This window comes from Mus caroli, unplaced genomic scaffold, assembly GCF_978045245.1.
Source record: "Mus caroli unplaced genomic scaffold, Mus_caroli_1 scaffold_20, whole genome shotgun sequence".
NCBI lineage: Eukaryota > Metazoa > Chordata > Mammalia > Rodentia > Muridae > Mus > Mus caroli.
Window position 1 is genome coordinate 50,024,825 of NW_028227275.1, and position 24,576 is coordinate 50,049,400.

At 38.9% G+C, this 24,576-nt stretch overlaps 1 pseudogene; it reads right to left on the minus strand.

Moving 5' to 3' along the window:
• Positions 1-128: 128 nt before the first annotated feature.
• LOC110285983 (membrane-spanning 4-domains subfamily A member 4D-like) lies at positions 129-10,867 on the minus strand (annotated as a pseudogene).
• Between the last annotated feature and the right edge of the window lie 13,709 nt (positions 10,868-24,576).

Below are 24,576 nucleotides of genomic sequence, written 5' to 3' on the forward strand. Positions count from 1 at the left end.
TAGTAACTGCTTGACTTACACATTTTCAGCATGTCTGATAATTCCCACCAAACCCACTGCAATGAAGTATTAATTTATTAATTTCCCAGGGAAATGCTTGTACACACACACACACACACACATACACATCAAAAGTAGAGCCTTTCTCCTGGGTGGTTCTTGTATACATCTCCTGGAACATTTTTCCCTTGGTGTTCTGATGGTAACAATGGTTGAAGTGGTGGTGGGGGGGTGCCATCACTGTCACAGCAGGATTTGGTGTTAGCACTACAAGAACCTGTGAAATGAATCAAAATGTCATTGAGTCACCCAGTATAGTCAGTGCTTCCATTTTCTTACCCCATAGTGTCACTTTTACTAGTTTCTATATTGTTGCTACAGAGTTGAATCACACACCAAACTGTGTTGTTTCTGAGCCACTTCATGGATCATCAGGTGTTGCAGACCTAGGACACTCATTCTGTGGCAGAGATTGAGTAGAGTAGCTGGTGTCTGCAGCTGCATCTTAGAGCATTAGTTTTCTGTGTGAATGGCTTCCTTGAACCAAAGTGTCACAGAGAACGACAGTGGAATTCTTCCAAATTAGTTTGCTCCTGTTGACAGCTGCACATGCAGACCTTGACATGGTGGCCTTGAATGAAGTGCTGCACACATGGCAGTGGCTTAGAATGGAAGATGCCTCATGACACAGGGCAATATATTTTGACCTTCCCTGCTGGCATGGGCCAGCAGTACAATGAATAAGGTGTACATACTTGAGCAAAACATGTGCCTAGGTCACTGCTTTTGTGGGTTAACACAGTAGAGGACAGCAGGAACAGCATTTCTCACCTCCAGGGAGCCATTGCTGGATTTCACTAGCTTCTTATACAAGCTTTGAAGTAGCTTATCTGGCATACTGTATTCATGGTTTACTTCCTGGCTATTTTTCTCCTCCTATGTATTTTTCTCCTCCTACGTATTTTTCTCCTCTTAGGAATGGGATTTTTCATTTCCCAATGTGACCTTCTTCTTCCTTGTTCAAGAGCATCTGCAGCAGTCCTTAGGTTAAGACAATGGCCAGGTGTACACAAACTGAAAGTTTCTGGGGAACAACAGCCCAATCAACTCTATGAACACAGTTTAGACAGGGACTAGAAAGGAAGAATTAGAGTGGACAGAATGGAGTTGGATTTGATAAAAACACATTAAATGCAAGTAGGTCATATATAATGTGAAAGAAACCAGTACACAGAAGACTCTAAACTCTAAACTCTTCTTCACTTGGGCTTCATCTAAGGGAGACAGCATACTGAGTGAAGTTGTGGGGCAGTGAGTCCACTAGATACAAACAAAAAGTCCGAGTCTATAATGGTCATATAAAAGGTGCTTCATTCTGTGGCTGGATGCCCTTCAGGCTCTTTCTACAGCTTACTAGTCCACTTCAATTCTTAGGAATGCTTTCTTTTCTTGATAAAACTCTCTCTATTTCTAACATGAGTGAATGGTACAGTCCTTTGCTCTGCAACACAAGGATCTGGAATTGGGTGACCTCTGAACTCAGAGCTGTGAATTGGCACTCCTAAATATGTGTTCTTAGACTTTATGGGCTTTTTCAGTCTTTCTCTTGTTTCGGTTTCCTTCTGAGTCCAACTTTAAACTTTGTTATTAATGAAACTCAGAGGGAATCTCAGTTTCCCCTCTCACACAGCCTCTTAAGACTGAGCAAGGGACAAGGCTAAGCTGTTGATGGTCTTGATTGAAGAAGGTTAAGAGACAAAGAAGATGTGTCCTTGTAAGGTGATAGATTTGTGTGAATGATTACAGAGCAATAGAGACCTACTAAGCATCACTGAACAAGGATGGGCTACTCACCACTCTGGGGTTACAACAGGAAGGTTTACATCCAAAAGCAGAAATGGACACAGTAAGGCAGAATTCTAGCATATTTAAAACTAACATCAAAGCATCCAAACCCTAAAAACAGATTCATACAAAGGAACATTAAGAATGAAGATTACAAGTTTGAAATCTGCCCTCCTACCCCTTACTACCATGCCAATCACTATCATACCAGGCCAGAGATTTGGAAATCCAGCTTTTGATAGAGCCCAAAACTAAGACAATTTCTTGGTCCCATGAGTGTCACTTATTTTCTTGCCTTTTTTTTTTTTGTACTAAGAACAATTATCAGAGACCCATGTCTCCAAGCCTGCTGTGCTCCATGCTAGACAATTCACATGGAAAAAAACCAATAATATCATTTCAAATTTGAAGAAAATAGTCTTTCAGGTTGGTTTTTATATCCAAGCCCCAGGATGGGGTTAGTCAGGTTTATAGTGAGAACAGAAGTTGTTTATTAGATAATAAACCAGAATATCTTTGCTTATAAAGGCTGTCATAGTTATAACATATTTACAAGAGGATCAAGATCCTGAAGAATTCAAGTCTAAGAGGCTGAGGATGCTTCAGTGTTTGCCTCAAAAACAGAGGGCAGAAGGATGAGCCAAGGAATGTAGACAGAAGATGGAAACACAAAAGTCAAGGAAGTTACTTTTCCCTAAAGCTCACAGGGAAGACAACATCCCCTCCAACAGTTGATTTTATGCAATTGAGCTTTATTTTGAACTTCTGTCACCCTGTAATAATATATATGTGGATTATGCACTATCTTGGTATTGATTGTCACTGCTATGGTAAATCATTGGAAGGTTGGGCTCCACACTCGTTAGTATTCAATGTATTTGGCTTTGTCTGCATCTTCACCAAGTCACAGAATCAAAATGGAATAACAAAGGTAGCACCTTTGTTTTGAATTCTCCTGCCTTGAACTGGTGCCTAGAACTGGCAGGTTTGAATGATCTCAGTGATCAGAGATGATCCCTCTCCTTTGAAATAGTCCATTGATCAGGAGCTTGGCACATGAGAAATACTGATTTAATGGACCATGAGAATATTTGCATTGGTTGTTATCATCTTTACTCCTGCTTCACAGATCCATTAGGCTCTGGGTTCAGGCCTTGTGGCAGGCATGACTGGAGAACAGAAAGTAGAGAGATGCCGGGCGTGGTGGCGCACGCCTTTAGTCCCAGCACTCGGGAGGCAGAGGCAGGCGGATTTCTGAGTTTGAGGCCAGCCTGGTCTACAAAGTGAGTTCCAGGACAGCCAGGGCTACACAGAGAAACCCTGTCTCGAAAAACCAAAAAAAAAAAAAAAAAAAAAAAAGAAAGTAGAGAGATAGCAATCTCACATAACATATAATTTACTTTACATAAACAAGAACAGGCTAGGCCTTGTAGCTCACAACTATAATGCTAACATTGAGAAGAGAGGATGGTATTTAACCCAAGGATAATCTGAGCTACATAGTAATACTGCACTCTCCCTAAATATCCATCACATATACTGAAAACATCAACAAAGACAAAACAAAGCAATGGTAGATTTTCAACATAAGGAGCATATGTATATGTGTTTATAATACACTAATAAAGCTGTACTAACTATCATTTTTCTTGGTAATTTTGGCTGATAATTGGCAATTCCATGTGTCTTGTTCTGGTCATTCGAGGTAGCATGCATTCTATCTGCTCTTTCTTACAAATAGCTTACACCTTTAAACCTGTTTTGCAAAGATTATAGGCTATATAATCTATCTTTGTCTCCCAAGAGGATTGGCACCTCCCACCATTAGGAACTTGGTTTTATTTTGATCTCTCCAGTGGCACCAACTGAAAATCAGACATGACAGATTGGTGCCAATGGCGGAGAAGTAGCCATGTTAGTGGTTTTCTTTGTACTTAGTTACAGACAGAAGAGAAATAATGAGATTTCACCTGACCCCTAAATAAATATTGTTCTACTTCACTATCATTTTCCAACATCACAAATTGATTTTCTCTTTTCTTTTTCCCAATAATTTATGTTTTATTCACTTTACATCCCAATCACAGCCCTCTGACACATCTTTGTCCAATCCTAACCTGACAATTCTTTCCCTGATTGCCACTCCCCTTCTCTTTAAAGTCGGGGAGCCCCCCTTTGGCTACTACCCCCAAATTGATTTAATGATCAGAGTGTTGACTGTTGCTTTTGCAAGAGTCAGTGAGCCCTTGCCTCCTCCATGGGACCCATCAGCAGAGTGAATACTCACGTTGGTGATTGGATGATTATCAAAACGGGGAGAATATATACCCACAACCACACTGATGACACCAATAGTGATTGCTGCCACAGCCAACACTATCAACAGAGGTGATAGTGTTCACAGTTAGACTGCTGATGACCTACAAAGGAGTGGGCACCAATTATCAATGGCATCCTTTGTATAGCTCCATCAATATTTGAACTATACCATTTCATCCTCTTTTTTTCCAAAAGTAGATTTTGTGTCTTTCCTTATAGTATCTTTACTTCCAATCCCTTGCCAAAATAAAAACATAATAACTGTTATTCTTGGACTAAATCCTCCAGATGATTCTCAAGGAAACAAGATGCTCTTCAAATATGCTAGTAAAAATTTTCAAAGTCTTTGATACATTATAGAGAGCTCTGTCTGTCATTTTCCACTACACAGTGCTGCGAATACCTAACTGTTCTTGTATAAATGCTGATGGCGGTGTCCCTCTTGCATATTTCCTCCTATGCTGCAGATACAGCTCCACAATCTCTCCTCATGGTTCAGTTAAATAAACTTTATTTGAGAAGTAAAACTACCCAGCAAACTGAAAGTCTCCTGTATCTAGAACATGAGCTACATTTTAGTGGTCAGAGTAGGTGAAAGATGCTAAGGAGGCTGACAGGATTTAGCCTGGGTTTAGAAAGGTCACTTTGATCATGCTACACATAAGTTGATGTTTACCTGATGCAGGAAGTGAAATTCAAATGCAGCTTTTAGAGAATGTTGAACTCTTGACTATTGCCTTTATCCACTTTATGATTGACATATCATTGTAATTGTCTTTTAAAGCCATTTATTGTTTTGTTTATAAATGATTTCTCTGCCAATATGTACATAGAGCATGTGCATGCCTGGTACCCACATAAGCCAGAAGGGGGCTTTAGATCCAATGGAACTGGATTTATGGTTGACTGTGAGCCACAAAGTGGCTGCTTGGAAACAAATCTGTGTCCTCTGTAAGAACAAGTTCTCTTAACCTCTGACTGTCTTTCTGGACTCTGTAATTCTTTTTTATACCTACTATTTTGGATACATCCATCGAAGGTATTTTAATATTTCAGTCAATAATTTTTTTTTTTTTGCCACTGCAAATATTTGGGTGTCAGTATCATGGGCTGGATAGGAAGCTTCAAAACTCATCTGTGTAAACAACACCTGACATTTCTCTGAATTCACTGTAACAGCCTCAAGATTCTTCCAGCAACTGCCTTGATATGATATCCAGTCAGAAATGATGAGACTTGTTATGAACCAGTAGTTCAGCTACACTTTTGAAAGTCAGGTCCTTCTAAAGCCCGTAGCTGTGACTTTAGGAAAATAGAATTAACCCCTTTGTATCTTAGCAGAATGCACACTTCATAAAATTACTCCATTTTGGTAGCAAAATAAACCAAATTACCTACCAGGCATTTTGTAGGTCTCACTCCTGCTGCAATGGACAGGGATCCAGAGACAATGAACTGGTCATGAGGGGAAATATCCAGGTTAAACATCTTTAAACAGTTGGTATAACTCATAGCATACTAACCCTGACTTATAAATCAACTGGATTTAGTAAAGTGACCGACTGTGTGAAAGGCAGCAGTTTTCTATGTCACCCACCTTCCCCATTCCCAGGAAAGCAGAGAGGAAAGGTAAAATGAGTTATGGAAGAACCATCAAGGTTTTGTTAATAGATTATTCCATTTGTTTATCTTGGATGTTTGGCGTAAGGTCTTGTTATGTAGTTCTGGTTGGCGTGGACCTTGCTACATAAACCTGGCCAGGTTTGTGCTTGGAGTGACTCTTCTGTTTAAGCTTCCTGAGTGGAGGGATACAGGCAGGAGCCATCAGCTAGCTGTGTCTCAAAATTTTGATTGTATTTTCTTTATGCTTCAGTATAGAGGAAAAAGTCATGGTCCCTCTTTGCTGTACTTTTCCCCCTTAAAGATCTATGGCTGGAGTGATCATCTTTCTAATTACACTGACAAAGCTGTCTGCAGTTTCTTACTCTGGAGACATTTATTTAATAGGAGGGCACTTTGAAATTAGATTTTATCTATTTGAAAAGAAACTGAGGACTTTTTACATTTTAAATTATCAGGTACTTTCACACACTTTTTTATTAAGATTTTAACAATTATTCAACTCTCATCTAATCAAAAATTTTAAGAGCACGGAAGACTAACACTTTCCAATCCTTATAACAAGATGTCACCATTATAACACCAAACTAGGGAAGTTAGGGGAAAAAAAGAACCAAAACACAAAAAACCAAAAACCAGAAATAAAATTATTTCTGTTAAAAATACATGTTGGAAGCTGTAAATAAAACAATGGTAACAAATTAAATCATATATTAGGTGATGAGTAGAATATGTAGCTCATTTGAGTCTGCCTATTTGGCCATTATTTTCAATTTAATCAAAATGACTGCTATCAGTTTGACTGAATTGACCTCTTTAGACTATTCAGTTTAATATTAAGATGTATGGATTTGCTTTCCAAATTTTAGTTTAAAAGTTTTAAAAGTTAGAGGGTGTGTCAGTAGGACCACATCATTGAAACTAAAATCAAGATATGAGAGGCTGTCTGTCCATTGCTCCCCTGGCTGGCCTGAAACCTTGAAGTGGATCTTCTATCACGAATTATGGGAGTTATTATCCAAGATGGTAATGAGTAGGAAATAAAGATTGAAGCAGGCATCGACAGTGAGGAGATAAATGAGATTCTGAGATCTTGTTCATGGACTGAATGCATCTTGAGAAAATTAACTTCGCTTAGCCTCATTTTATTTCTCAGTTATACAGTGAAGATAAAGGCAAATTTCTCAGGCGTTGTAGTGATTGGTTGAAGTGGAACATTATATACAAAACCATTTAGTAATGTGCCCAGATTATATGTAAACTATTAGTGGTATTATTGATGGGATTATCATCATCATCATCATCATTACCATTGGTATTATTATTGATATATAAAGTGTCATGAAACTTTGAAAAATATGGCAGTCTGTGGCATTCTACAAATCTTAAACACTTGTTGTAAAATAAGAAGGGAAAATTAAAGTACCAGGTCTACCAAATAACTAAATTTTCTCATTCTCCAGTGCATCAATAAATGGAAACCTTGCATCACTTGAATAAGACTCTAAGCTGTAAAGTACAAATAACCAAGGTTATGTATTTTGTTTATTTGTCAGTTCATAAAATATAGGTGAGTAAATGTTTGATTATCATATTTAATTGACACTTTGGACTAAAAAGGATTTCTCTCATTTTTATTTATAGAGGAAAGTTTTTTAACTTTCAGAAATTCTTATTAAAAGTTTTGATTAGTTATTTTATTTAAAATAGAAACATAATTCACCTATAGTTTTCCTATTCTCTTAAGCATTTATTGAGATTTGTCTAGCCAGATGCTGTTAATCACCTGCTCAGCTTTCCCCCCTCTCCTTTGCCAACAACGTCCGTGTTTCATTCATTCTTTCATGGGCTTCAGAGTTTTGTGATTTCCTTCCTAGCTAGAGAAGCAGATCTCAATTCCCCAAGTTAACAATAGGAGGACAGTTATCCTTGGTTTGAGAATATACTTGTAAACATTATATGAGCAGTGAAACAGGTCGGCAAGTCATATCACTCTTTCTAAGTAACCCTATGATTGATTAGCAATGAGCTTCTGAGGATATCAGTTGTGTCAATGTTTAAGTAACTCTTGTGGGAGTACATGACTACATGCTGTCACAATACATCTTTTTTTTTTATTACATCTTTTCCTCAATTACATTTCCAATGCTATCCCAAAAGTCCCCCATACCCTCCCCCCTACTTCCCTACCCACCCATTCCCATTTTTTTGGCCCTGGCGTTCCCCTGTACTGGGGCATATAAAGTTTGCATGTCCAATGGGCCTCTCTTTCCAGTGATGGCCGACTAGGCCATCTTTTGATACATATGCAGCTAGAGTCAAGAGCTCCGGGGTACTGGTTAGTTCATAATGTGTCACAATACATCTTAAGTGACATATTAAATAAACAGTTCACCGATCTTATATGAATGGCATATTGATATTGTAATATGAACAAGGAAATACTGCATCAGGTTTAAATATTCTGTTTTCAAGTTGAAAAAGTTGAGAGACGATTTCACCCAAAGTTAGTATAGTCAGAACAAGGTGTTATTATCCCCAGTTATATAAGTCTGTATGTTACTCACCATTATTGGTCCCCAAATTGGAACCAGTAAGATCACTGAAAAGACTGGTCCATCAATGTCCATATTTATCATAATTATTATTCCTATGCTGGTTTATGAGAGCAATCATAACTTGTACAGCCTAGACACAAAAAAATCAAAACATTATTCACCAAAATGATGCCCATGCTAAGTACTATCAAACCACCAAGTTACCACCACTTCCTCCTTTTATAATTTACAGATAAATGTGCAATATTATTCTTTTGTCAATTGTCTTCCTATACAGATGAGATGTACTAGCTGTAAATCATCTCTTGGACTCTCTCATCTCTGTCTCTCCACACACACACATCTTAGTAATTTTAAACTTAGAGGGAATCTGTGACATTCTTTCCAGAGATGCTTGTATGATGCCCACTATGCATCTCTAAATCTGTTGTTATCCTTTGTCACACAATCACACAAGAAAGTATCATGAATTAGGAGGAAATTATACCAGCAAGCAATAATTTGAGGGAATAAAGCTGGATGCAGATTGAGGTAAATATGAAGGGCCCAGATGATCTTCTTTGGGAGCTTGGAGTTTGAGGAAGGAATTTGTATATGGTGACCCAACGATGGGGGAATTTGAGTATAACTGTGCACATAATAAAAACATAAAGAAAATGAAAACAACATATGAAGATGTGTGGGAGGAAATAAGGGTAGTGTGTAGAGGGGAATGAACGCAACAATATGGAAAGATTAAAAAAACACTTATGTATTTATTATCATACATCTGTGCATATATAACAATAATACTTAAAGAAAAAGAAGTAATGAATTTGAAAGGGAGGACACAGCTTGGGAGGGTCGGTGGAAGAAAATGGGATGGAAAGTGCATAATCACATTTTAATTAATTTTTTTTTTAGAATGGACAGATCTAAAATGAGTTAGTCCTCTACATTTTGATTTGTGGGACCCCACCCAACAAGGTCAGAATTTAATCCCAAGGAAAAAAATAAAAATAGAATGAAAATCAATAGAATTCAAAACAGGGAATCAATGGAAAAAAATACTTACAAAACCAAAGGTTTGTTTTTCTTTAAACACAAATAAAATCAATTACATGATAGGCCAGCTAACCGATAAGACAAGTAGTCAATACTTTCAGGAATCATTCAGGGGATATGATATAAGTGAAACCCAAGAGAAGATGCCAACTGACTAAATAACAGAGGAAACAAAGACTTCCTTAAGAATACCATGTACCAAACTTCAGAAAAAGAAATAACCACTCATGTTATTAAAAAAGAATAATTTAAGTTAGCAGCACTAGGAGGCAGAGGTAGGCAGATTCTGTAAATTCAAGGCCAGCCTGGTCTACAGCCTATGTTTCAGGACAACAGCCAAACTAAACAACCCCTTCCACCCAAAACCAAAAAAAAAAAAAAAAAAAAAAGATAGAGAGAACCAAATAACAGAATAACTTGAAAAGATTTACTACTACTTGTTATTATTATGATTTATTTTACATTAATATTTAAAGAAATTAATAAACTAGTAGAACACAAAGCACTAAGCCCAGAGTGCTCATCACTGGGTCTCCCCTTCAATTTTACTGTAAATGTAAAACTGCTCTCAATTTAAAAATTCTTCATGATATTTTTAAGATATGCAATTCTATGTTAAGATAAAACATATATCATGAAAAATGATGATTTTATAAGAGTTAGAACAGTGAGGTAGAAAAGAAACAGGTGTCTGTCTAATGACAACTGCCCAGTGATTAGCAGCTTGGCCCGCTGAGTACCTTCTTCATTTACTGGCCTTTAACTTGCCTAGCATGATATTTTTTAAAAGTTCTCCATTACTCTTTAGGTACATCTTCTGGAGATAGAAGTATGTGGAGAATGGAGGCTTTCCCATCATCTGAGTAACAGGCAAAAGAAAGGCATTGTAATTGTATAGAACAGAATGGGTTTGTTAAGCAGAGGGCCAGGCCACAGCTGTAGCTTTATAGCCTTGTCTCTACACTGAGTTAGATATGATCATTTTAGATGATCTACAGACTAGATAATTCCTGCAGTCTCAATATTTTAAAGATAATTAAACTGAAAGTCTGATGTGTTAGACTAACATGTCAATTGTCAAGTGATAAATATGAAAATCAAATGCTATTAATACTGGGAAGTGATGATGTACCATGAAGCTACTGAAACAGAGCATTGGGTATCCATTTTTTTTAAATCATTTATATATTTATAAAATCATTCTCCCCTGATTTCCAAAGATATCTTACCCCAAGGACTTTGGGTTCCCCCTTCAAGAATTTTTCTTTGTTCTTGTTCCTCATTTGTGATTTCATAACAGAATTCTCTAAGGGCTGAGCACCTCCAGGAACCACTGCCATGGTGGTCTGTGCCAGTGTCTGCAGGGTTTCCAGGGCAGCAGAAACAGTACTGAAATAAGAATGAAATTGTGGATGAACTTCTGGAAATAATTCAATGCTGGATTCTTGCTTAAGGGTAAACTCCAAACGGAATCTTCCCATGTTGCAACAACAACAACAACAACAACAACGACAATGATGATGATAATAGGCTAGATAAGATAGAAAAACAGTTTAAATCTCTTGGTAAGCAAAGCTCTTCCAATTCTGTTTCCAATTTTACTTTGAATGTTCATGCTTTTTCTTTACTTTGGACTTCATTTTTCAAATTAGTAGTTGGAGCATTTGTGCATGTTGACTTCATCTTCAGGAGGTGCACCCCATTTTACCGTCTGGTCCCACAACAAAGAAACCCATTACATCTGTGCAGTCCCCTCACAGAGTCTCTGGCTTCCAGCAGATACAACTCCCCTCTGCCTGTGGACTACTCAACCAACCTGCAGTGCAAGAACTTAAGCAGTCCCTGTACTTCCCTCTAGTGAGAATTATGGTTTCTTAAAAAAACCCAGGTAGTTATGTTATGTGAATATGTTTTTGTTTTAATCCAAGGTGTGGGATATGAGGCTGCTTCAGATTGGCCACAGCTGCTAACTAGGATGGTCTAGAACTGTAGGATGTGCATGATTTTTGCCAACTGCAAATGCTTGGACTCATGAAAGAGTATAATTGTGAGAGTGCAGAGCCCTGAGCAAGCCTGTGATGGCTGCTAGTCACCTGCTTCTGCTAGCTCCTGCTGTTGCCTTTGCTGCTTTTGCTATGGCTGGATTGCTGGATTGCCGGTTGCTGGTTAGAGATATAAACTAAGATTGAATTTTCCCTAAGGAACTTGACACCCTAATCAGCAGGAAGTCGTCTAAAGAGATGTAAGCTCCCTTTCCCAGTCTAACCTTCTTTCTCTCCTATCTAGTCTTGGGGGATTGCAAGGGATTAGGGTAGAATTGGGACAGAGAAAGGTGATAGATATAAGAACCCAGTAACATAGTAAAAAATATTCCTATACTTCCCTTTCATGTTTCAGAAGGCAAAGGTGCTATTAAGAGAGCCCAAGATGAAGGTTTAGTCCACTCAAATGCACAAGCTTATTCATTTGTTATAAAGAACGTCTGCCATGCCTCTCAGAAATACTATCAGACCTCTGTGATGTGCTGACATCCTTGGTTACCTATTCATTCCCCTGTTGGGTCACACTCACTAAAGAGGAATAATAAAGATGGGAATCTACAGGGTGTGACTCTCTTTGGTCAAACTGAATACAGAAAGAAACAAAAACAAACCATCCTAAATCAAACAGCTTGTGGTAATTGATCGTGATAAAAAACTGAACTCTAAGCAGAAAAAATCCTGTGCCTAAAATCCAATAATCTGAAGGATGGAGAGATGATTCAGTGTTTAAAAGTATTGTTTGCTCTTCCAGAGGACCCAGATTCAATTCCTAGCTCTATATGGCAGCTCATATCCATATATACCTATAATTCTAGGGTATAAACACCTTCTCTGGTCTTTGAGCACCAAGCATACATATGGTATGCAGACATACATGCAGACAAAACACCTATACACATAAAAGATTGAATAATCTGAACTTTTTTTTATGGCTTTCATTAAGATGGAAATTCCTGGTTACTCTTTGTATCACTTTGACTTCATCTGTGAAAGAGTGCACTGGGCACAATTGCTGCCAATCTTTCTGATCCTCACATTACTAAGAGTCTTCTCAGCGTCTTCCATTGATGAACATTTATACCAGAGGCTTCAGCTCTTGGCCTGTGTGTCTCCTAAATGAAGCCAATGATGCTTTGAGTACAAGTTCAGATCACAGACCATCCCAAGTGCAGACTAATTCTGTTAGATGGGTGTTCACCCTCCATCTTTTGTTTTTTGTTTTTTTAATTTTTTATTAGTTATTTTCTTTATTTACATTTCAACTGTGATCCCCTTTCCACATTTCCCCTACAAAAACTCCCTATCCCATTGCCAAGTCCCCTGCTCACCAATCCACCCACTCCCACTTCCCTGTCCTGGTATTCCCCTGCACTAGGGCATTGAGCCTTCACAGGATCAAAGACCTCTCCTCCCACTGATGTCCAACAAGGCCATCCTCTGCTACATATGCGGCTGGAGCCATGGGTCCCTCCATGTACACTCTTTGTTTGGTGGTTTAATCCCTGGGAGCTCTGGGGGGTACTGGTTGGTTCATAATGTTGTTCTTCCTATGTGGTTGCAAACCCCTTCAGCTCCTTCGATTCCTTCTCTAGCTTCTCCATTGGAGACCCTGTGTTCAGTCCAATATAGTTGGCTGAGAGCATCCACCTCTGTATTTGTCAAGCACTGGCAGAGTCTCTCAGGATACAGCTATATCAAGCTTCTGTCAGCAAGCACTTCTTGGTCTCCACAATAGTGTCTGGGTGTATATCCACCAAATTCTGCATGGAACAGATATTTTCTTAACTCATGGATTATTAGAATAATATATGGGTGACAGAGATTAATATTATGGAAGGTTGTTATGAGTTTGTGAAATGCTCAGTCAATTATTTGAATATCATGTTCAAGTTTTTGATATCCTGAGGATAGAGAAAAATTAGAAATTAGAACAACTTCATTGATGCCTTCTTAAAGCATTTATCTTTTCTTTTACTTTCTTTTAAAAATATTTATTTATTTTTGGGAATATCATAATTGTGTATTGTATTTACATCTTTTCCACCCCACCCTATCCTCTCTCCAACTTTTCCCATGATCTCTTACTTCCTTTCATATTTATAACCTTTTCCCTTTAAGTATTATTGTTAAATATGCATATGATTTAATACACACACACACAATTTTGGGTCTATTTAATGTTGTTTGTATGTATATGTGTTTAGGGATGACCACTTAGGATTAGATAACCCATAAGAGAGCTCCTTGCTAGAGAAGACTGTTTTTCCCTCTCTCCAGAGTCAATAATTGCCTGTAGTTTTCATCTTTTCAAGGGTACAGCAGTGACACGATTATCTTGAGAGTAGCCAAGAGACATCTAGTGGCCTTAAAGACACAGTAGGAGAAAATCCATGTCTGGTACCGTAAAGATAGCCACCTACCTGTGACTGGTGAGGTCATGGACGCTGGAGGAGAAACTATTGCTGACACTTTAACAAGCCTTTGTCTTTTCCTTGTCCTTATCCTTTGCACCAAAACTGCCTCCCACCGTACAGTTAAAAGTGCACTCAACCCAAGGTCAAAAGTCTAGTGTATGTAGTGAAAGGTGACCTCATTTTTCTCATTTTTACCTAGATGTCCCATGTTTATCCAGTAAATTAAAAGCCATCATGTTGAAGCCTAGGAAGGCAAATTCCTGCACCTACCTACTTCCACAATGCCTGTCCTCTGTGCCTGAGGAGAATCAAGCTCTGGAAAGGCACCCCAGAGTCTTTGCTCAGAACCAGTGGCCGCCCCACACTTAGTACCTTGCTCTGCTTAAATTTGCATAATTCTTCTAGCACTTCTAAATCATAAAGGCTGTGATATGAATCTCTGAAAAAACACAACCACTTCCTATTTTTCTATAACTGACTTTCGATTTCTCCTCCATGGTGTGTATATTTATTGTGAAATATACTCAAAAGGAGTGGATCCCATTAACAGAGTTTTTATTCCACAAGAAAGTAATATCGCTTATTGTGATGATAAGTTTGGAGATTTACCTTTGGTAAAACTCTGACAAAGGAATATAAACAAAATACTATGATACTTAAACATGTTGTATGGCCCATTACTTTGTTTATTAAGTATTAATAAAAAGAAAAACTTAAACCTAAACAAAGCAGACATACCAAAATACAAAAAATGTACAATAGGAAAGATTTAACATACTCAGACTAATGTTGTTTAGACGGCCTTTCAAATCTGTTTGAAAAATCCACACATTGTCGTTACATGTGTTTTCCTAGAAACATGTGTTTTTCTAGAGAACTGTGCGTATAGATTTTAATTGTATTGTGTGTGTAGGAATCTCTGTCAGAGACTTGTCATGAATTCATCATTGTTACACAGCAACAATGAATACAGTGCTTTTCTGGGTCTACGAAGCATCCAGTTTCATAGAAAAAACCTTATTCTCTTAAGACAAACTTAACCACAGGCATTTCTTGCATAATCTCATTAGTCTAATGAATTTAAGATTTCTCACATAAAATCAAAACCAACTTCACATTACTTTGATAAAATATTTGATGTTGGGTGATTATTAAAAAGGGGGGATTTATTTAACATATTATTTGATGGCATAACAAAAGGCATGACCACAGAAATTGACAGCTCTACCTAAGGTTATCTGTCTAAGTCACAATGTAAGACAGGTATTACTGGAAATGAGAGCGATTACTGTTGCCTGACAAAATGGAAACTGTGAGCAAGACCCAAGGTTTTCTCTCTCTCTCTCTCTCTCTCTCTCTCTCTCTCTCTCTCTCTCTCTCTCTCTCTCTCTCTCTCTCTCTCTTTGGTTTTTTGAGACAGGGGTTTCTCTGTATAGCCCTGGCTGTCCTGGAACTCACATTGTAGACCAGGCTGGCCTCGAACTCAGAGATCAGACTGCCTCTGCCTCCCAAGTGCTGGGATTAAAGGCATGCGCTACCACGCCAAGTTCAAGGTTTTCTTGATAACACAATTTATCCTCATAAGAACTAAGAGGGTCACATAACACTACTTGAATCCCTTCTAAGGGCAAAGCTTTCACCGATCTAACCATGTGCCTAGTGTCATGGTTCTCAATGTTCCTAATGCCACAAAACTTTAATGGAGTTCCTCATGTTGTGGTGACCCCCCAACCATAAAATTACTTTCTTTTTAATAAATGCAATTTTGCTACTGTTGTAAGTCATAATGTAAGTAACTATGTTTTCAGATAGTCTTGGGTGACTCCTATGACAAGGTATTCAACCCCTAAAGGGGTCTTGCCCCACAGGTTGAGAACTACTCTTAGAGGTACTATTTGTTTGTTTGTTTGTTTGTTTTTGGTTTTTTTGTTTTGTTTTTTTGTTTGTTTTGTTTTTTTTTTTTCGAGGCAGGGTTTCTCTGTGTAGCCCTGGCTGTCCTGGAACTCACTCCGTAGACCGGGCTGGCCTTGAACTCAGAATTCCACCTGCCTCTGCCTCCCAAGTGCTGGGATTAAAGGCGTGTGCCATCACTGCCCGGCTAGAGGTACTGTTACTTCAGCATTTTTTATATTGGAATCAAGCCTCTATCATATGATCCCTTGGGGATCAAATTTCATTTGTCTTACTCAATACACATTTCTTAGGTTATGTTTACGTTAATGAATCATAGTACAGGCCTCAAATAAATGTTTCATAAACTCTCCTCTCCAAAGAGTTTGATAAATTCAAAAATTCAGTAACAAATTCAAGGAAATCCTAGGAAATTCAGTGAACTAATAAGGAAGCCTGCCATTAGAATCTTGGACAATCTGTTCTCTGCCTGGTAAAGCAGAGCCTCTGGAGAGCTCAGAGGTCACCAGTGACTGCAAACATTGGAATGAAGAGGAGCTTCATGGAGATGGGAGCATCTGAAAGAGGGCTGATGAGTGAGCAAAGCCATCACAATGAAGGAGAGTGAGATGATGGAGGGACACCTGTGCATCTAATCAAGTAGTGACCTCATCCACAACTGGATTTGTGAAAGACCTTCAGGGGCAGGAATGTGGGTTGGGTACAATGCAGTGACTTTGGTTCTAGATAATGCAGAAATGCAGGATCTGTGTAGCTTCTTCAGCCATGATAGTGTTAGCAGTAAGTGAAGCTGTCTTAGAAGTCCACTGTAGGAAGCACCCATAGGAGCAGTGGCAACATTGATAACTCGGTACTCAATAGTGTTTTGTGATTCTACTCTTCTTGGTTTTCTCTACACTGCTGAGACTAGATAAGGGATCCTTCTTGGTTTGAGATCCAGCAACACACACAAGCCACCACTGCAGCGCTGGCTTCCAGAGTACAGGTTCCCAGAGCACCTGAAGAACCAGAGAACAAGGTCTGCCATCTAGAGCCAATCAAGATATTCTCACCTGGAATTTAGACTGTGTTCTTTCTCCATGGTGATTAAGACTGCAAACATTGCATGAGACTCTGGAGAGATTCCAGAGGTCCAGGTGTTGAGGGTAAAGCATTGATATAGCTCTGACATTGGTTAAACATGAAATATCAGTATGCCTATCAAAGTTGAGACAGATTCCATGGAGAGGTAGATACCATTATAATTTAGGACCTTGAGCTAACAGGGTGTAGAGTGAACTTGAGTCCTAGGTGTTGAAACACCATTCAGCAATGACCCTGGAGCTTAATATCATTGGATGGGAAGCATGGAATTGTACAGATATTTTCCCAATGTGTACATATGTATGTATATATGTAAAGTTTGTTGGAGCATTGCTCCATCCACCAGTTGTATATATGTATATATGTACTGTGTGAAATTGCTGGAGCTAGTTGAATCTTCAACTTTCATCTACCAAGTGCCCTAAGTATTCAGTTTCACCTTCCCTCAAAGGGCCATTTTCAGTTTCAGCTTCCCCTCAACACTGCTTATGAGATCCTGTGGAAATGCTCAGTGTGTCACACACCCATGCATGCTCCCCAGGGGAGTTAATCCCCAGAGCCTGTGCCTCTGTGATTTATAATTATTCTCATGTTATTTGTGCTTCTGTTAGATCTGGAGACGCTTTCAAAGACAACGTATGACATTTGTTTTACAATCTTAGGAATGCCTATGAATTAAAAAAACCAGTCAGTCCTTCTGTTTATATCTGTAAGACTTTTGAAAAATGTTTCTTTGGTGTATACCCAGAGGATGGCCTACCCAGCCACAGGGACATGTGTTCTACTATGTGTATGGCTGCCTTATTTTTGATAGTCAGAAGCTGGAAACAGCCCAGATGCGCCCCCACCCCCCCATGGAAGAATGAATACAAACAATATGGTTCATTTAAACTATGTAATACTATTCAGCTATTAAGAACAGGACATCATGAGTTTTGCAGACAAATGAATGGAACTAGAAAATATATATCTGTCTCCTAAGAGGCTCTGCCAGTGCCTGATGAAAACAGAGGTGGATGCTCGTAGTCATCCATCGAACAGAGCACAGGGTCTCCAAAGGAGAAGCTAGAGAAAGGACCCAAGGAGCTGAAGGGATTTGCAGCCCCCAAGGAGGAACAACAATATGAACCAACCATTACTCCCAGAGCTCCCAGGGACTAAACCACCCACCAAAGTGTACACATGGTGGGACCCATGGCTCTAGCCACATATGTAGCCTTGTCGGTCATCAATGGGAGGAGAGGTCTTTGATCCCGTGAAGGCTCAATGCTCCAATGTAGAGAAATGCCAGAACAGGGAAGTGGGAGTAGGTGGGTTGGTGAGCAGAGGGTGGGGGGATGTGATGTGAGTTTTCAGGGGGGCAAACCAGGAAAGGGGATAACATTTGAAATGTAAATAAACAAAATATCTAAGAAAAAGGTTTGAAAAAATACTAAATAGATGAGTTGATGGAAAAAAATGTTCAAGTAACAATATCTGGAAAAAAGTTCTCTTAACCTCCATGAAACAAAACTAATTTCATTAAACTCCTGAGTATCACAAGAAAAGAAAGAATGAAAGAAAGAATGACTAAATAAATAAATAAATAGATAAATAAAATATCATCCTAAGTGAGGTAACTCAGACCCCAAAGGACATGCATGGCATGTACTCACTAATAAGTGGATACAAACAAACAAACAAACAAACAAAAACAACCAACCAAACAAAAAAACCAAAAAACCAAAAAAACCAAAACAAAAACAAAACCGAATACCCAGGATACAATCTACAGAACTCAAGAAGTTTAACACGCTGAAGGGCCCAAGTGAGTATACCTGAATTCCACTTAGCACAGAGAAGAAATCAATCACAGCAGGCAGAGGGAGTGAGGGATGTAAATGGGAGAGGGGACAATGGAGGGGAAAAGAGAAACATGATGGGGGGGAGGGGGAAGGGCTGGAATCAGGAGTGAAGCCCTGAGGGCCAGTAGAAAGAATGGAAACAACCAACCTTGGGAGGTATGAGGTGGGCAGGTACCCTCTAGAATGCCAGAGGTCTAGGAGGTAAGAAACCCTCAGGACTCAGAGGGAGGGATCTTAGATGAAATGTCCAACAGTGGGGAGAGGGACTTGTAGAGTCCACCTGCAGTGGAAAGACAGGACATCAAGTGGAGAGATGAGGTTACCATCCCACAGTCAAAAACTCTTACCCAGAATTGTTCCTGTCTAAAAGAGCTGCAGGGACAAAATGGAGAAGAGACTGAGGGAAAGGAGGTCTAGTGACTGGCCTAAATTGGGACTCATCTCAAGGGGAGTCTGCAAGGTCTGACACTATTACTGATGCTATGGTGTACTTACAGACAGGGGCCTAGCATAGCGGCCTTCTGAGAAGCTCAACAAGCAGATGACTGAGACAGAACCAGATACTTACATCCAACCATGGTCTGAAGTCAGGGACACCTGTGGATGAATTAGAGAAAGGCTAGACGAAGTTGAAGAGGAAGGTGACCCCCATAGGAAGACCAGCAGTTTCAACAACTTTGGACCCCTGAGATCTCTCAGACACTGAGCCACCAACCAAGTAGCATACACTAGCTGATATGAAGTCCCCAAAACATATAGAGCAGAAGACTGTATGGTCTGGCCTCAGTGAGAGAAGATGCACCGAACCCTCAAGAGACTTGAGCTCCAGGGAGTGGGGAGGTAGGGTGGGAGTGGGATGGGGACATCCTTTGGAGATTGGGGAGGAGAAATGGAATGAAGAAGTGTAGACGGATGGACCAAGAGAGGGATAACGACTGGACTGTAAAAAAATAATAGTAATAATAATAATAATAATAATAATAATAATAATAATAATGGTGTTTGGCTCTCAATATCTCATACTCCGTTGGCATTTCCTATAATCACCAAGGACAGGCTATTGTAGAGAGTGCACATCAGACTTTAAAGACTCAAGTATTTAAGTTACAAAATAAGGATTATAAATATCATCTCCTCATCATATTTTAAACCATGCTTTTATGTTATTAATCATAAAATATTAGCAAACAAAACATAAGTCTTTTCTTTAAAAAAAACTTGTTTTAAATAAAATTTACTCCTCGACCTTTAATAGAATAAAAAGATGTACTAACCAGACAATGGAAAGGATCAGAGGTCAGCTGATTTATTTCAGGAGGAGCTTTGCTTGCCTGTTTTCACAGGACATTGGTTCACCTTTGTAGATATCGGAGTGGTTGATTGTGCCAGGACTTCCCCCAACTGACTCAGAGGCAGAAACATTTGCTTCTGACATTTCCTCCCCACCCACCTCAGCCATCATACATGAGTGGATGTGTACTCTGAGGAGTCAAAGTAGAAATTACTGTTTCTATAAAAGTGTAGACTTGTGATTCTGTTTTTTAAAACTATCTTTAATCTATTTTTACAGTCCAGTCCTTACCCTCCTCCTGGTCATCACTCTGACAGTTCCTCATGCCATACCTCCTCCTCCACCCCCTTCTCAAAGAGGATGTCCCCACCTCCCACCCACCAGACCTCCCCAATCCCTGGGGCCTCAAGTCTCTTGAAGGTTAGGCAAGTCTTCTCTCACTGAGGCAAGACCAGGCAGTTCTCTGCTGTATATGTGTCAGGGACCTTAGACTAGCTAGTGTATGTGGCCTGGTTGTTGGTTCAGGGTCTAAGAGATCTCAGGGATCCAGGTTTGTTGAGACTGCTGGTCTTTCTACAGGGTTACTCTCCTCCTTAACTTCTTCCAGCATTTCCCTAATTCAACCATAGGGGTCCCTGACTTTAGACCATTGGTTGTGTATAAGTGTCTTCTCCTGTCTCAGTCATCTGCTTGATGGGCCTTTCAGAGTGCAGCCACAATAGGTTCCTGTGTGTAAGTACACCATAGCATCAGTAATAGTGTCAGACCTTGGAGACTTCCCTTGAGATGAGTCCCAAATTGGGCCAGTCACTGGACCTCCTTTCCCTCAGTCTCTTCTCCATTTTTGTCCCTGCAGAGACAGTTCTGGGTCAGAGGTTTTGACTCTGGGATGGCAACCCCATCCCTCCAACTTGATGTCCTGTTTCCACTGGAGGTGAGCTCTACAAGTTCCCTCTCCCTACTGTTGGGCATTTCATAAAGGTTCCTCCCTTTGAATCCTGGGAGTCTCTCATCTTCCAGGTCTCTGGTACATTCTAGAGAATCCCCCACCTCCTACCACCCAAGGTTGTATATTTCCACTCATTCTGTTGGCTCTCAGGGCTTCACTCCTTTTCCCCCCACCAATACCTGATCATCTTTCCCTTTTCCCCTCTCTCTCCCCTTTTCCACCTAGGTCTTGCCCTCTACCCCTGTGATTGCTTTTTCTACCTCCCAAGTGGAATTGAAGCATCCTTGCTTGGGAAACATTCAGCTTGTTAGCCTTCTTGAGTTCACTGAATTTTATCCTTGGTATTCTGTACGTTTTTGTCTAATATCCTGCACTGATATCTGTACTAATTTGTCTAATGTTAGTGAATACATATTATGTGTGTCCTTTTGAGTCTGAGTTACCTCATTTAGGATGATATTTTCTAGTTCCAGTCATTTACATGCAAAACTCATGAAGTCCTTGTTTTTAATAGCTGAATAGTATTGCATTGTGTAAATGAACCACATTTTCTGTATCCATTCTTCTGTTGTGGGACAACTGGGTTGTTTCCAGCTTCTGGCTATCACAAATAAGGCCATTATGAACATAGTGGAACACATAGTGTGTGTCTGATTCTTTCCCACCTTTTTCTTGCTGGACCCTTTTTGTTCTCAGTGACTTCTCTCCAGACCCAGGGAGTCCTCCACCAACCCCAGAGAATCAGAGAAAAGTCTTCTGAATGACCAATTGCCTACTCCTACTCTATTGCCCACCTACATTTACCCTAGCTATCAAATCTGTGTTTTGCCAAAATACTGTCAAATCTGTGTTTCGCCAAAATAGAAGAAGCATTCCCAACCACCCTTTATGAAGCCGGTGTCACTCTAATTCCAAAACCAGGTAAAGACACACACACACACACACACACACACACACACACACACACACACACACTCAGAGAGAGAGAGAGAGAGAGAGAAACAAATGAAAACTACATGTCATTTTCCTGATAAACATAGACCCTAAAATGCTCAGAATATTTACACAAAGAATACAAACATGTATGAAAAAGATCATCTACCATGACAATACTGGCTATATCCATAAAACATGGAGTGACTCAATTGTCACAAGACAGTTAATATAATAAATCATGTAAATGAACTAAAAAAGAAAATTATAATATCATATCGAAAGATGTAAAAAGGCCATTTGAGAAAGTCCACCAGGTCTTCATGATAAAATTCCTACAGAATGTATGGCTAGGGGGAACACAACTCAATATAGTAAAAGCTATATGTTAGAAACCCATAAACAACATAATTGTAAGTGAAGAAAAGCTTGAATCAATCCTACTGAAGGCAAGAGAGAGACAGGAATTCAATTATTCTTACTCCTTTTCAGTATTGTGTTCTGAATGCTATTTGGAACAATAAGGCAAGAGAAGGAAATTGAAATGGGTACAAATAGGGAAAGAAGACAACAAACTTTTCCCATTCTCAGTTGACTTGATACCATGCATGAGAGACCCCAATAATTCTACCAGAAAACATCTCAAAATGAAAAACAAATCCAGGAACATGGCAAGATAGGGTGTCAACTTGCACAAATCAGTAGCTTTTTTTACACAACAAACATACATAGAAGGAGATCCTTGACACCTTCCCATTCACAATATCCTCAAAGAAAATAAAATATTTAGGAATAAACCTAACCAAGGAAGAAAAGGACCTCTGTGATAAAAACTTTACAGTTCTGAAGAGAGACACTAGAAAATGGAAAGTCAACCTTTACTTGTGGACTGGTAGAATTAACTTTGTGAAAATAACAATTTAACCAAATGCTATTTACAGATTCAAAGCAAACCCTATCAAAATCCCCATGTCACTCTTCAAAGAAATAGAAAACTCTCCTAAAACCTATATGGAACTACAAAAGACCCCAGATAGACAAAACAATCCTGAACAAAAAGAACAGTGTTGAAAAGATTACCATCCCAGACCTTAAGATATATTCCATAGCCATGGCAATAAAGACTGAATGATACTGAAACAAAAACAGATGTGTAGACCAATGGAATAAAAGCAAAGACATAAAAATGAACACAAAACTTCAGCCAATTAATACTTGACAAAGATTAAAAAAGGCAGGGCATGGTGGCGCATGCCTTTAATTCCAGCACTCGGGAGGCAGAGGCAGGCGGATTTCTGAGTTCAAGGACAGCCTGGTCTACAAAGTGAGTTCCAGGACAGCCAAGGCTACACAAAGAAACCCTGTCTCAAAAAACCAAAAAAAAAAAAAAAATAAAAAATAAAAAAAATTACAAAACATAAACTGGAGAAAAGAAGGTATCATCAATAAATGAAAACTGAAAGTCTACATGCAGAATAATGAAAATAGAGCCCTATCACTTTGCACAGAAACTAATTGCAAATGGATCAGAGACCTAACCTTGGAACCTAAAACACTGAAACTGCTAGGAAAAAAAAAAAGTCAGTAACCTAGATGATATAGGTGTAGGAAAGGACCTTCTGAACAGGCCTCCATATGTCCAAGATTTAAGACCAACAACTGACAAACGGAGCTTCATAAAACTAGAAAGATTCTGCATAGCTAAGAAAACACTCAACCAGATGACTAGGAAGCCCATAGAATGGGCAAGAACATTGCCAACTATACATCTGACAGAAAATTCACATACAGAATATATAAAGAACACAGAAGCAAGCAAGCAAACAAACAAAATTATCTATTAAACAAATTATCCTGCGGCCTAATATGAGTCTATGAGACTAATACACTTCTCAAAAGAAAAAAAAATTGACTAAGAAATCTCTCAAAAAAAGCCATAAGAGAAATGAACACTGAAACAGCCTTAAGATTTCATCTCACATTGTTCAAGATTGTTTTGGCTCTCCTGGCTTTTTTGTTTTTCCATATGAAGCTGAAAATTGTTCTTTTGGGTTTATAAAAAAATTCTTTTGGAATTTTGGTGGGGGTTATATTAAAATTGTAGATTGTAGTCGGCCATTTTCATTATGTTAATTCTATTTATCCACTAGTATGAAAGATATTCCCACCTTCTGATGTCTTCCTCAATAACTTTTTTTCAAGGACTTTGAATTCTTGTCATACAGCTCTTTCACTTGCATGCTTAGAGTTACACCAAGATATTTTATATTATTTGTGGCTATTATAAAGGGTGTTGTTTCTTAATTTCTTTCTTGGGCTGTTTATCATTTGTATAAAGTAGGGCTACTGATTTCTTTGAGATCATTTTGTATGCAGCCACTTTTCTGAAGATGTTTATCAGCTATAGGAAATTTCTGTCAGAATTTTGGGGGTTGCTTATGTATATTATTATATGATCCACAAATAGCAACACTTTGACTTATTCCTTTAGTTGTCTTATTGCTTTGGATACAACTTCAAGTACTATATTGAATAGATAAGGAGAGAATGGGTGGCCTTGCCTTGTCCCTGATTTTAGATACATTGCTTTAAGTTTCTCTCTATTTAGTTTGATGTTGACTATTGACTTGCTGTGTATTGCTCTGGTTATGCTTACATGTGTGCTTTGCATCCATGATCTCTCTAATACTCTTAACATGAAGGGGTGTTGGGTTTTGTCAAAG